Raw genomic sequence first — 13,865 nt, 5'->3', positions numbered from 1 at the left:
ATCTAAGAAATTTGGAGACTAAGACTCCGGAGAAATGTTGAATTTGAAAAATTGACTTTCATTGTTTCAGTCAGAAGGTTGGGTGGTGGTGGTTGAAGAGCCCATCTTTGGAACAGTGAAGGGACTCTTGATTTTATTCTTTAGAGCACCATTTCTTAACTTTTATTTTTAAAGATGTATCCCTTTTTTTGATTCTGTGGAAAGCCGTGCACCTTCTCCCAAAAAAAAAAAAAAAATGCATAGAAGTAGGAGACTCTGGTAACTCCTAAGAGCCTGGTTTGCGATGACTCTTTGCTTAAAGCCGGAATCCCCGGCATTCAGAAATGTTCTTTGTGTTTCAAAACTCACTCGACGTGTGTTTTACTTTCCCAAAGAGGACTTTAGAGTCTGACATTAGGAAAATACGCTGTGGGAATCCTGGGGTCCTTCCAAAGTTATTTCCTTTAACTATATTGGGATTAACGACTTCATACATTTTCTGGTTTGGACTAGATGTGCGTTCTTGGGTAGAGATGACTTCTTTCCTTTCCGCGAGAAAAGAAATTTCCCCGTTGAAAGAAAGAACTCTGAGGAAACTTTGGCTGAGGATTCATTTGATTTCCGTATTTGCCATAATAACCTAATATATTCCGAAAGGGAAGATTTGGATTCACCTGTCAGACCAAGGCTGAGATGCTGAACAGTGACTATGTAGGTTTGAAATCATACCATTCAGTTGTTTCTGAAAAGGCATATATTCAGCGCTCCTTTCAGAGAGTCTGCCAACAAATGGCAGGGGGAGCTATAATTTACAGGGCCAGGAAGTGTTTTAGAAATAATCAAAGCATCCCAGGCAAGGAGAAGAAATTTTAGAGATGTCTTGGAGCCAGCATAAACTTTTCTTCCCTCGGCAAGTTAGGGTCTCAGGCACGGGATCCTGTTAAGCCTCACGGTTCCTGGCATGGACCTGGTGCACGTACAATCTGAAATGTAAAATGGAAAATTTGGGGTAAATGCCCAGTGCGTGGTAATGGACGTGGTTGCTTCAGGTGCCACATGTAACCGAGGAAGCATCAGTATTTTAGGACACGTTAATACCTCCCCACGCGTGGCGGATCTTAGGTGTCGGCGCACAGCATAGCACCCGTGGGAACCAGCCCGAGCGCTCCGGGCACTAGGTACGGACCCAGCGGCATGACTTAGTTCTTCATAAAATACCTGTGTGTGGGAGACACCGAAGGACCCAGGACTCACGAAAACGAACTTGCAACTTGAGGTTGAGTCTAGACGCCGAGAGAGCGAGCCATAGGCACGGAGGTCAACGCAGACCAAGCCATCTCCCATAGTCTTGCTTGATTCCAGGGGACGAGACGGGTACAGGCCACTCATAATTCCTATTAGGCTTCTCCGTGAACAAAGTGCCTTTCTGTTTGAAGAAATCCACCCCCGCCCCCTTACGAGTCTTAGTGGGAAATAGAGAACATGTGCCACTCTGACAGTAGAAGATGCCAGCCCAGGCACGGCCAGCTTCCCGGGGAGCCACGGCGGGCAGGTGACCGGCCCGCTCTGCTGGTTTAGATTCAGTGAGTAGCGACGGGCCGCAGGGGCTGCGCGGCCTGGAGCTGGTGTGGGTGGTGGACAGGCTCCACCCGGTAGGACTCCGGGAGATGGAACTGGGACTGCGCGAGTGGGAGGCCCAGCGAAGATCCCCACAGTGCCGGCCAGGCCTGTGCCCGGGGCAGCGGGGCCCTCACTAGTCAGGGAGGTGTCATTTGGGGCCCCTGTTCCTCGTGCGTAGCCTCAAGTCTGGTTTTCGACTTTCTAGAGAGTAGCCTTTTGAGAATTCCCTCGCCGCCGAAGTCAGCTGGAGTTGTTTCTATTGTTACTAAGGACTCTGGCAAATACAACTCATATTTGATTATGTCACACTTTAAGTTCTCTGCCGAGGAGCCGCAGAGCCTGGCTTTCTCAATGCTCCACACTTAGCATAATTGTCGATCGCACAGAGAGGACATTGGAAAACACTGCAAACTGAGTGGTAGTGCTTAGGGTAACATATCCCTGACTTGTAATTTCAACATCATCTCATGTTGTGTGCCAACATCACGTTTCTTGTTTTAAAAATATTAGGCAAGAACAAAAAGTTATACTCACTTCCAAGAAAAAGATACACACCTACCAATCAGCAAAAACCAGAACCAATTAATGGCAAAAAAAAAAAAAAAAAAAAAAAAGAAAAGAAAAAAAAAAAAGAAAATTGCTCCAACATCTTTCCAAACCGACCCTGGATGGCCAGTAGAACCCCCTGGGACAGCTTTAAAAATCCTCATGCTCAGGCCCCAGCCCAGATCAGTTAAACTGGAATTCCCGGTGTAGGGGCCTCGGCGTCAGTATTTTCACGTTCTTCACATGATCATAATGTGCAGTGAGGACTGTGATCCACTCTATGCAGAACCTCTTCCCTCGCCCTAGGCTCCGGGGGTGGTGTCAGTATCATGTGTACAGAGAGGGACTATCGACTTCTCTGCAACATATATTCCCCGAAATAGCACTGACCCTTTTGACTTCCGTATCATATTGCCCTGCTATCAGATTCAGTGAAATCGGGCACCACCCCTGACATGTCTCCTTTTACCTTGGTGCTTTCTAGGTTTCTAGGTCTGCTGAATGGCTGGCTATGGATGTTTATCTGCATATAATAAAATTCAATTCATTTTTAAACTATATCCCATGGGGTCATTTTCCATATACATTTGTCTGCTGTACCATTTCGAATTTTTCTCTTTAAGCAGTTTAGATAATTGCATGCTGTGTGTGCGTGTGTGTGTGTGTGTGTATGTGTTTAAAGGCACAAGAGAATATATTACTGTGTTTAATTTTAGACATCTATTCATTCTGTGTGCTAATAGGGTAGTCTTTAAAATGTGTCAATCTATCTTTTACAATGATTGGCTTTAGTTGGTTTTCCACTTCAGAGTTTATGGATTAAAAATTAAATATGCTTTAACTCTTCTCATTATACCCCTTTGCATACATCCAATTAAATTTTACTAATTAGCTTTCTACCATCATTAACGTTTAAATGTTGTGTGTTTAGGCAAAGTCACTATTAACTTCCAACTATTCATATTGCCAATTATCTTCCAATCAGATTTTATTTCACCAAGGTGTTCTCTCTCTCTCTCTCTCTCTCTCTCTCTCTCTATATATATATATATATATATATATATATATATATATATATAATATTCGGTTGTCCCTGCTGTAACTGGAACATAATTCAATGTTGAAGACATGTTTATAAGATTTATCATTCAATTAGAAATTTTAGAGGGAGAAAGATAATGTATCTTAATCCTTAAATGATGAAAAATAAAATCTGTTCACAGTCACTACATAACAAACTCAGAAAGTTTTACTCAAATGACTCATTTTCTTTATATCCATATACAACACTATAAGCGCAAGAGAAATTTTATTCTTTACTCATATTTAGAGCTTTACAAACTCTATGTAAAATTTATCTTGTTCTAGGTATGTAAAACCCAAGGAGTAAAAATTCTCCAACATGGGATACTTCCACATGGGATGGCTTTTCTGACTCCTGCTTAAATATTTCAATAAAGCAGCAGAGTTTACTCATGGTAGGAGCTCTTCAATAATAATTGAGATGACAGAAATGAACATAGCTCATATTTTTCAGAAAAAAAAAAAAAAGAGATGTAAGAGAATGCCCGGGTGGTACTTTGGTGTATCTTTTGTCATAGAAAACAAAAACCTTTTAAAGTTCAGTTTCAATTTTAATTTTAGTCTCAATAGGGGATCCCTGGGTGGCCCAGCAGTTTAGCACCTGCCTTTGGCCCAGGGCGCAATCCTGGAGACCCAGGATGGAGTCCCGCGTTAGGCTCCCGGCATGGAGCCTGCTTCTCCCTCTGCCTGTGTCTCTGCCTCTCTCTCTCTCTCTATGTCTATCACGAATAAATAAATAAATAAATAAATAAATAAATAAATAAATAAATCTTAAAAAAATTTTAATCTCAATATACATATACATATATGTGATAAATGTATCCTGTTTTTTGAGTAGTTGATGGGCAATCAATTCACATTACATTGTCATGTGATCATTTAAGTTGCAGTGAGATGATAAGCTTCTTGAGGATCCAGACTATGTCTTCTCTTCTGCATTTCCTCATCTGTAAAATAGCCTCTTATGTTCGAGATGATGGTTAATGTCTTGCCTATCTCCACAATTTGAGTTCTTGACCTTGCCCTCCAAAACCTAGCGCCTAATTGAACTGTGAGTTAATACTTAAAAACACAGCAATGAAAATGATATGTTACTGTATTTCACTGACTCAAAAATGGACTTTTTTTGTTTCATATTTATCATCTCTGAAATCAGGACACATCTTATAATTGATGATGTGTCAAAGTGCAATTGGCAGGGGGTTTCTTGTTGGTTTATTGCCCCCTGTTAATGGCACAGACACTAATGATGCATCTTACAATAAAGGGGGACTTAGATTGAATGAAATAGGCCATTTATTCCCACTTCTGTCCAAAAGGAATTTGAAGCAGTTTTCCAAAAGACATAAAATAAGGTAAAATGAATAGATGTAATATGAAAAAACGTAAAAAGCTGAGGTAAGGTAAATTTAAAAAAATGAAACAAAAAAAATTTACAGTCTTGTCAATTTTTCAGCTGTGAGCCCCCAGTTTGGTTTTGTTTTTCTTGACATCCAAAGCAAAATGAGAAACAAAAATGATACTTCCTTCCTAGCACGAGCTTGAAGTAGTGCTCTGTAGAATATTCTTTAAAATGCAATAAATACACTCTACACAATCCAATTTCCTGTATCAAGATTTTTTAGGATCTCAGACAGAAACATTCCTTCCCTCTTTCCCATGCCCTGGCAACATTTTTTCTTTCCTTTATAAATTTCTTATCCTGACTCTACTATGTCTCATTTGTCACTTCCTATTAATTTCAGCTTATCAAAAGCCCAATGTTTAGTGTTTTGCAATAACAAAGCAGTAATTGGAATTGCATGTGCTATATGAGCAAACACGTTCCTGACTTTATGGTCTTTTTCTGAACCTCAAATTGATAAGATTAGGATGATGCTATTTTAGGCCTAGAACTCAAACAAATGGTTAATGTTTAGAAATACCTTGACATGTTGCATTTGTTGTAGAGATTATCACAGCAGCAAGTCTATTTAAAATTTGTGGTTATTTTCGTTTTTGTTCCCTCCCATCACAGAGTATATTGATATATGTGCCTAGATTCTGGTGTTTATCATCACCTTGACAATGTCTGTTAACAAGCTGTGGAGAAAAATATCCATCTGGATAAAAGTGACAATGTCACTGGCTCAACTGTACAGCTCATAAAATTGCTTTGAGTCTGATTTTTGTAGTGTTGCCTCAGTGAAGCAATCCTTTACTTGCTTCGTTAAAAAAGAAATTTCCGCTTTCCGTGTTAACTGTAATGGAATTGTGAACTAATATTATTATTTTGCTCACGGCATTTTATTTGCATTGCAATATTTTAAAAATCACATCAAGTAACTTTACATGTTTATATACAACTTTTGTCAACCTCTTTTTAGAATGTTGATTAGATTTTCTTTATTATATCAGAGATTAAACGTTTGACATATTTAACTGCACTCCCTTTTTTTGTAATTATAACTAATTATATTTCATATATACTTTAAAACTTCCTGTGAAGTTTTATGGGAATGCATGGGAACTTAGTAATGCTGAATGGTATTTAATAAAACCCAATACAAGATTATTGCAACATTTAAAAATCACTGACTTCTATCTCCACGAGGCTTTTTGTGCAGTCAGTATACAATCTGACCGTGGCCAACTATTTAATTCATCTTGATAATAAAGAAACTGAAGCTGTTTTCCTATAGAACAATTCGTTCTCGTAACAGAAGCATGTGTCAGGTGAAGTACAGCTGTGATCCAACCTCCGCTTCTGCTGAACATAAGGTTATCTCTGGGTTGTTTTAGCTGAACATGAAATGGGATGTCCATGACAATTCAAGGCCAGCGGTCCATGTGATTCTATAATTACTTTTGCCACTTTGCTTTTGTGGAGTCATTCATTATGAGGGTGGGCTTATCTTGTCTTACCTCAGTGTCATTAGCAATGTTTTAGTGTATTAGTGACCAAATGCAGGTTTAACGGTTGGTGATTAGAGTGGGCCAGCTGCCAGCAGAATGAGTGGGATCTGAAACTTGGCAATTGTTTAGTGAAGTTCTATTAAACAAAACAATAATTTTGGAATTGTGATAAATGAACTTGTTCCTAATGAGTAAGATACATGGAAAAGAAAGTGTCCATATTAAAAAAAAAAACAAACAACAACAACAAAACAAACAAAAAAACCCCAAAACCAATAGGAAGGTTAACAAATTATAAATCATTGATATTTTCCAAGTTAAAATAAATTGATGGTTTAACACTATCCCGACTTTTCATTGTAAAAGTTACAAATCTGACTAGTTTCAGCTTTCAAAGCAGAAGAGAAAGAAAAAAGGGCCTGAATCAAAGCTCAATGCTAAGATGTGATGATTTGATGTGAAATAGCCTCCATTCTGAGCTCCACTGTTTTGGATCAGTGGTTCATTTGTGTGAATTTAGTGTTTTATCCAGTTAATGTTCCCAGTTTCCCACATCCCATCCCCCATCCCCATTCTCCACTGCCTCCCCCACTGAGAACTTATTTCTCAGTTGGTCTAACTTTCCCTGGTGATGGTCGAAGTGATGGTGATATGCTGGGGACAAGGTTGAATTGGAACAATATTTTCTGTTACAGAAATAAGGGAAGCTTCATTTCCTTTTAAAACACAATTTGTCTTTTTTCTGTATAGGAATTGCATTTTCAATCAACTATGAATGATGCTGTTTATGTGGTAAGGGCTTTAGAAAAACTTAAGTCAGGATACTTCCTCAACTGAAGTAAGAATCCTTAGATTCATTTGTTTTTAATGCTATGGATTGTTTTTACTTATCGGTTGGACTGTAAAATACATAATTAGGTAATTTCACAGTAGCGTATTTACAACTTAAAAGATTTATGAAATGTGAGGCCTTTGATTTCACAATAAATTATAGGAGAAATAATCAAAATTTTAGATTTAACCATAGGTCAAGAAAATGAACTTAAGCATCCCATGACAACCTTAATAAGGTGCTTAAATTGCATGAATATAAAATTTGGAGTGTTAGACGTGGAAACGTGAACTTTGCCAACCAGCTTATACGAGATGAACAAGTTGCCATTGCAAGGAAAACCAATTCTTTGGTGTTTTGGGCTTTTTGTCTACATTGGCATCTATGAAATCAAATGTTTTCAGGTCACTGGTAAAAAATGGAAGCATTAAATTGGGGGGAAGAATTGAATTAGCTCAAATTGAGTCTTAATTAACTTGAAAAAATGTTAACCCTTTTAATCCACCCCCAACTAAGGATTGCATGTTTTACAACATGACTGAAGACTGGAAAGCATTTTAAATTGATGAAGTCATTCCATTCCATTTGGGAGTATATATCTAACCACGAAAAGTTGATTTAGGATTAGATTTTATAAGCTCCTTTTTTGGAGGGAGGGGTTGTAGGAGAAATAAATACTTAGACCTTACACAAAAGGGGTAGAATCAAATAAGAAACAGAATTTGAACCTTTTGGCTAGAAAAACTGGTTAGATTTTGCCTTTCCTTGTCATGTCCCACAAATAACTATGAGGTTCACATAAGAATTTTGACCCTTATGTAATCTAAAATGGGAAAGAATCGATTCAAACTAGTCTCCTGCTGAAAGCAAGTTGCCCTAGATAAAGGCCAAAATCTTAGGGATTTTTCTGCATGTAAAATCTCTTAAAGTAAAATCATGTGTTGCATTAAATTAAATGTATGTTATTTTGGCCATTTTTTACATTGGTGAATTTACTGAAAGGTTTATCATTAAGTATAATAAATGCAATAAATGTTACATCATTTTTCATAGAAGACATTTCAGAGAAAGTTGAGTCCAAATAGCGTAATAATAAATCAAAATGAACAAAAAACACCAAATAAATCTTACATATATAATCTAGATCCAGACTGATGTGTAAAAAGAAAATTATAGAGACAGTGCAATGGGACCATGTAAATCATTTTTAAAGAATCAAGTTCACAGCTGGCTGTCTGGACTTGGGCCATACTCTATTATCTGAGAATGTTCTCTTCTTCTTTCACCAAATTTTGCAAATGTACTACATTTTATTTGTCAGTCCTAATACTAAAAGGCCATCTAAGCTTTGAAATCACCCACATTCTGTCTTACAAATAATCTCAAGTGAGTGGGCAAAAGTCCCTGCCAGCAGGGCCCAAACCATGTGTAAATGAGAGAACAGCTCATTAATAATAGTGTTTAATTCAAAGGGAACGCAAGTAGTTCATATAGGAGACCCAGCTCTGTGGATTTTGGTGGTATTTTTAAATGTACACACCTGAATTTGAACAGTAAATAAAAAGTCTAGAATTTTTAGCTAGAAATGTATTTGCATTATTCAAAAATGTATAGGACTTCCTTTCCAAAATTTGTCTATGGGGCTGTAGACATAGTTACAGATTGAACAGAGTGCAAAAAAAAAAAAAAAAAAAAAAAGCAAATTAACAGTGACTTGTACTGAGTTAAAGTGACTGAAAAAAGGTAAAAAGATAACAAGGCTCACCTGTTTTCTGGCTAATAATATCAAGTGCAATATTGAGAAAATTAAATAGAAGAGTTTTTTGTTTCTTTACTCAAAAAACAGTTATGAAACATACATGTGTTACTAAGAAGATGGAACAGTGAACAAACAGATACTGAATTTTAGTTACTTATTGTACCAAATTGTATTGGAAATTATAATCCACGAATATGATTATGTTTAAAAATGTATCATGAATGTAACAATCTTGAATTTATAACCCAACGAATTCAGTACTGAATTATAGCCGAATGTTTGTGATTGCCTTTATGTAGTTTTTCCAAAGCAGACCAAATTTAGCAAGGATGATTATCCCCATCATTGTTCCAACGTTGTAACGTCCACAAGGGAGGAGAGTTTACTTCGTTATAGGGAAATTTATATAATTTGTTAGTTGAATGCACTTGTTAGTAGAGACTGAATCTTACTTACTTACGTCTTTGTTTTAGGGGACAGGAATGATGCGTACTAACAGTTCTCAAACTCAAGCGTGTATCAGGGTCACCAGAGGGCTTGTGCATATACAAGACCCATCTTTGGAGTTTCTGATTCAGAAGGTCTAGGGCCTGGCTGAGAATTTGCATTTTTAACAAGATCCCTGTGATGCAGATTCTGCTGGCCTGGGGACCACTGATTTATTCCAACTCCTTCACCCTGCCCCTCCCTGCAAAGAGCTGTATTTTTTTTTTTTTGGTTATTACTTATTTATTTAAGTCAAATGATTATTGTTTGAATCTGTCTCTTATGAGCCCAGGTCAGGGGTTGAGACTCGATTTAGGACTTCAATTGGCATAATGATATATTGATGTAATCAGACTTTGCCTGTGGAAAGGGCTCCACAGCATATGAATAACTATATGGTAATTGTATGTGGCTTTCCTAATTCCTGGGAAGATAATTTCCTATGGGAGACTGCCCATTAAAATATTTTTAGCATGAAATATTTTGTAATAATTCAGTGGATATTTATTGAGCTCACGCGATGTCTCTGAAATATTTTCTAAGTGTTGCTCAACCAATCCTCACAACTGTAGATACAGTAAGTAGTGGACCTCATCGGGGTGAAGTAACTTGTGGTTAGTAAATGGTAGGGCCGGGGCTTCTAACCATTTACTAATATGGTCTCCATCTCCTCATTCTGTTCTTGAGAAATTAGGCAGATGTGTCTTGGGAAGTTAGTTAAAATCCATCAAGAAGACCCTGTATTAAAGGGAGTGTTTATGCGTCTATTCTGACTCCTAACCCTCTCTACTACAGCAGTAGTGTTCAAATGAGAGGCCAGCGTTGGGTGAGTCCCATGAGGAGCTGGGATGCAGAAAAGATATATTAACATTTATATTAATTTATATAAGAAATGAAATCAAACCACAAATTCTCTAGGATATGGGCGGGCACTGTTGCACTCACTGGACTCCCCCATCCCGCACCTGGCGATCACATGACTCCCAGGGGATGGGCAAGACGAGGGCGTCCCATGTGCCCGGGTGGATGGAGGGGCATGTGGGGGACCCCGACTCCTACGTTGGTCTTTAGATGCACCGCTTTTTTATGTGTCAAGTGTATTTGTGAATGTCATCTTGTTTTGTTTAAACCCTCACTTAATAGGTAGTTTAACAAATTTCTGTAAAGGAATTCGTTTTAATCTAGTACTAAAAATGCAGAATGAGTAACTCACAAGAAAACTGCAGAGCTGATCCTTTCTTTTCTGCCAGATGGACTCTTCTTCCGTCACTTCACACAGTAAAATTGATGTTGAGCTAATCATACCCTGACAAGAAGTTTAACCAAAAATATTCAAAATTATCAGGAAGGCTTGTCATACGGATTTTACATCCAATATTTTAAAATCATGAACCTTGCCCCACGCTGATAGTATGTCTTGAGATACTCGTTATCGACAGCAATATATACAATATATTATATAATTTATAGTAAGCAAATATGTATATATTGCAGGTGTGTGCACAAGAGTTTTTCTTTTTTTCTGAGAGTAGGATGTGACTAAAAAAAAACCTCAGGGACCATTGATTGCAATAATGAATTTATGCAGCTGCTGAGCAAAAATTTTCAACTGTCTGATGTTTCTAGATCTCTATTGATTTTGCTATCTGATAGCAAGTAGACAGCTTTTTTGGCATGGCTGAAGTTACCCTCCGGTTGGTTCTGTACGTAAGTCTCCTCCTCTGTGAAACGGGACCCTGCATACGGTTATTGTGAAGATCAAATACATTGATGCATGGAACATGCTTGGCCCAGTGCTAGCCACATGGTAAAGATGCAGTAAATCTTAGCTCTCCTATCTCTTCTGTTACATCATTAGCAGAAGAACAAGTTGCATTATTTGAGTAGGAGCTTGGCAGACTGGTCAGTGGTCTCCATGCTCCAGGATTCTTGGGACACCCTGGTAGGCTCTGCAGACAAGCCCTTTAATGGCTGAGAGTGCTCTGAGTTATCTTGATCAGAGAATTTGTTTGCACTAATTCTCTGTTTTTACTTACAAAAGCGACTCCTGAGATGCTCGACATAGCCTAACCTAGTAGAATGTAAGAGAAAAATAGAATATGGAGAACTCATTTAAAGTTCTACTCTACTTTGAAAGAAATTGTTTCTTGGGGCTTAGAAAGATCTGAAGGGTTATGATTAAATTTCACAATGGCTAGTACATTTCTATTACGGAAAGGCCTTTTGACACAAGTCTAATAGCTGTCCTTCTTTCAATCAATTTTAGATTCGCATAATCTGAAAAAAGATCAGGTTCTTGCAAAGCAGGAGAGCCCAACACGTTGCTATCGTATTTGCAACAAACCCGGTGCAAGACATCTTTGCAGATATCAGCCAGACTTTGCTCCATCTGCTGACTTCCTTTTTTTTTTTCCTCCCCAGCTTTATTGAGATAGAGTTGACATATGACATTGTGCAAATTAAAGGTGTACAGTGTCATGGTTTGATGCCCGTCTATATTGTGAAACGTTTACCACAGTCAGGTTAGTTAAAACATCCGTCATCTCACATTATTACCTTGTTTGTGCTGTTATCATGGGGAGACCATTTAAGATCTACGTTCATAGCTGCTTTCGAGGATACAAGATATTACAACACAGTGTTGTTAGCCGTGCTCACCACATTGTACATCAGATCCTTGGAAATTATTCATCTTAGAGCTGAGAGTTCGCCCCCTTTGGCCGACATCTTCCCACCCCCATCATCCCCCACAATGGTAACCATTAATCTGCACTGTTTCTATGACTTTGACATTTATAAATTCCACATATAAGAGAGATCATACAGTATTTGTTTCTCTGTCTGACTTCTTTCACATAGTTTAATGCCCTCAAGGTCCATCCATGTTGTTACAAATGGGAGGATCTCTCCTTAATTTTTATGGCTGAATAATATTTCACTGTGTGTGTGTGTGTGTGTGTGTGTGAGTGTGTGTATCACGCTTTCTTTATCCATTCGTCTGTTAATGGACACTTTGGTTGTTTCCATGTCTTGGCTACTGTGAATAATCCTGCAATGATCATGGGAGTGTAGACATTTCTTTAAGATAGTGATTTTATTTCCTTTGGATATATACCCACAGTTAGGATTGCTGGATCATATCATAGTCCTATTTTGAAATTTTTAAGGAACCTCCATACTGTTGCCATAGTGGCTGCTCCAAGCGCTGACTTCTTGAGTGGTTTCGACACCTCTGTCAACGCTGTGCCATATTTTGTCATAGCTTTTGGAATTTTTATGTTTCAAAGCTTGATTGCTTTTATTTCTCATTTGAACTGACTTAAAAAAAAAACTAGGAAAGCTGCACTTTATTTGCTGTTTAATCGAATACATGTATCTTTCTGTGTCTCTTATATTCGCCTCCAAACAACCCAAAATATTTTGCTTTCAAACAGCCTTAAATATTTACAAACGTAAGAAATATTGAGAAAATAAATTTGACACATGTCACTATTTGCTGTAAGAAGGCCCTTCCTTTCTGTAATGGATCAAATGCAGGCGATTGTTAACATTTAACATTGGATTACACGTCAGTGAGTTTACCTCTGAACAGCATAAACCGTCTTGTGTCCTACCTAGTAGTGTAGTGCTGCTTTCCAACAATTTCTCAAATAGTCATATTTTCTTCTATAGCCATGCATACAACTTCTGTGCTGGGATTGATTTTTTTTTTACTTCATTGTAAACAGCAAGATAAGCAACCTGTGGACTAAATTCCATGTGAGTATGCATACTTTAAGTAGGGTTAAAGAACTCCTTAATGTTGATATTTCTTTCGCTTGGCAGTAAAACAAAATCAATGCTAATTTAATAGGAGCTCACAAACCAAGTTTTGCTTTCATTGCCCTTTTAAAAAGAGTAAAGGGCTGTAGTTATAAACAGAATTAGTAATTGCTTGGTTGATATGCCTGTTGAATAGCAGATGATTTTTATTCAATCTATTCCTTTTAAAATCCATTACCTTAATTTTAGATAGATTACTTGATAACAAGACCGTTGATCAAAATGGTTGCATTAAACCTGTTTATAATTTTGCAAAATGATTTTTAATTCTCCCTAAACACCCTTCCTCCTGGCAGAGGGAAAAAAATTGCTTGTGGGTTGTTCAAAATTGGCTCTGTTTTTCTTAGATGATCTTTAATTACACTTTAAAGCGGGATTTCTTTATGGGGAATTGAAATTCTGCTTGTTAGAAAATTACAGAGGGTATTTGGGGATCTGCTATTAGCTGCAGGAACAAATAGAGAGATTAGTAAGACAAATGATCAGTAGCCTAAAAAAAATTACCTATGGGACACAATTATTAGCCCAGGGAAGATCTGGCTGTGGTCATGAAGGTTGCCTAAATGATGAGTTTATCAAACCCGTTTTAGAAGCTGCTGAGAAGAGAGTAGGAGGTTTACATTAGCCCCTAGGAATCAGGGGAGGGTTGATCTTGGAGATTAATAAATTTACTGTGGTATGTTTTCAGGCCTCAGCCTCTACAGCAGTGACCGAGGATGGAGTTAGAGGTGAAGAAAGAGGAAGTAGAAGCCCGTGAGCCCAGGCCCATTGAGGAGAAAAGAAGAGAGGTTTCACGGTGATATTTTGGAGCAAGAAGGTAGGATGGAAGGTGACCAAGAAAGG

Source organism: Canis lupus, chromosome 23 (genome assembly GCF_003254725.2).
Source record: "Canis lupus dingo isolate Sandy chromosome 23, ASM325472v2, whole genome shotgun sequence".
Taxonomy (NCBI): Eukaryota; Metazoa; Chordata; class Mammalia; order Carnivora; family Canidae; genus Canis; species Canis lupus.
Note: the sequence above shows the minus strand (reverse complement) of the source record.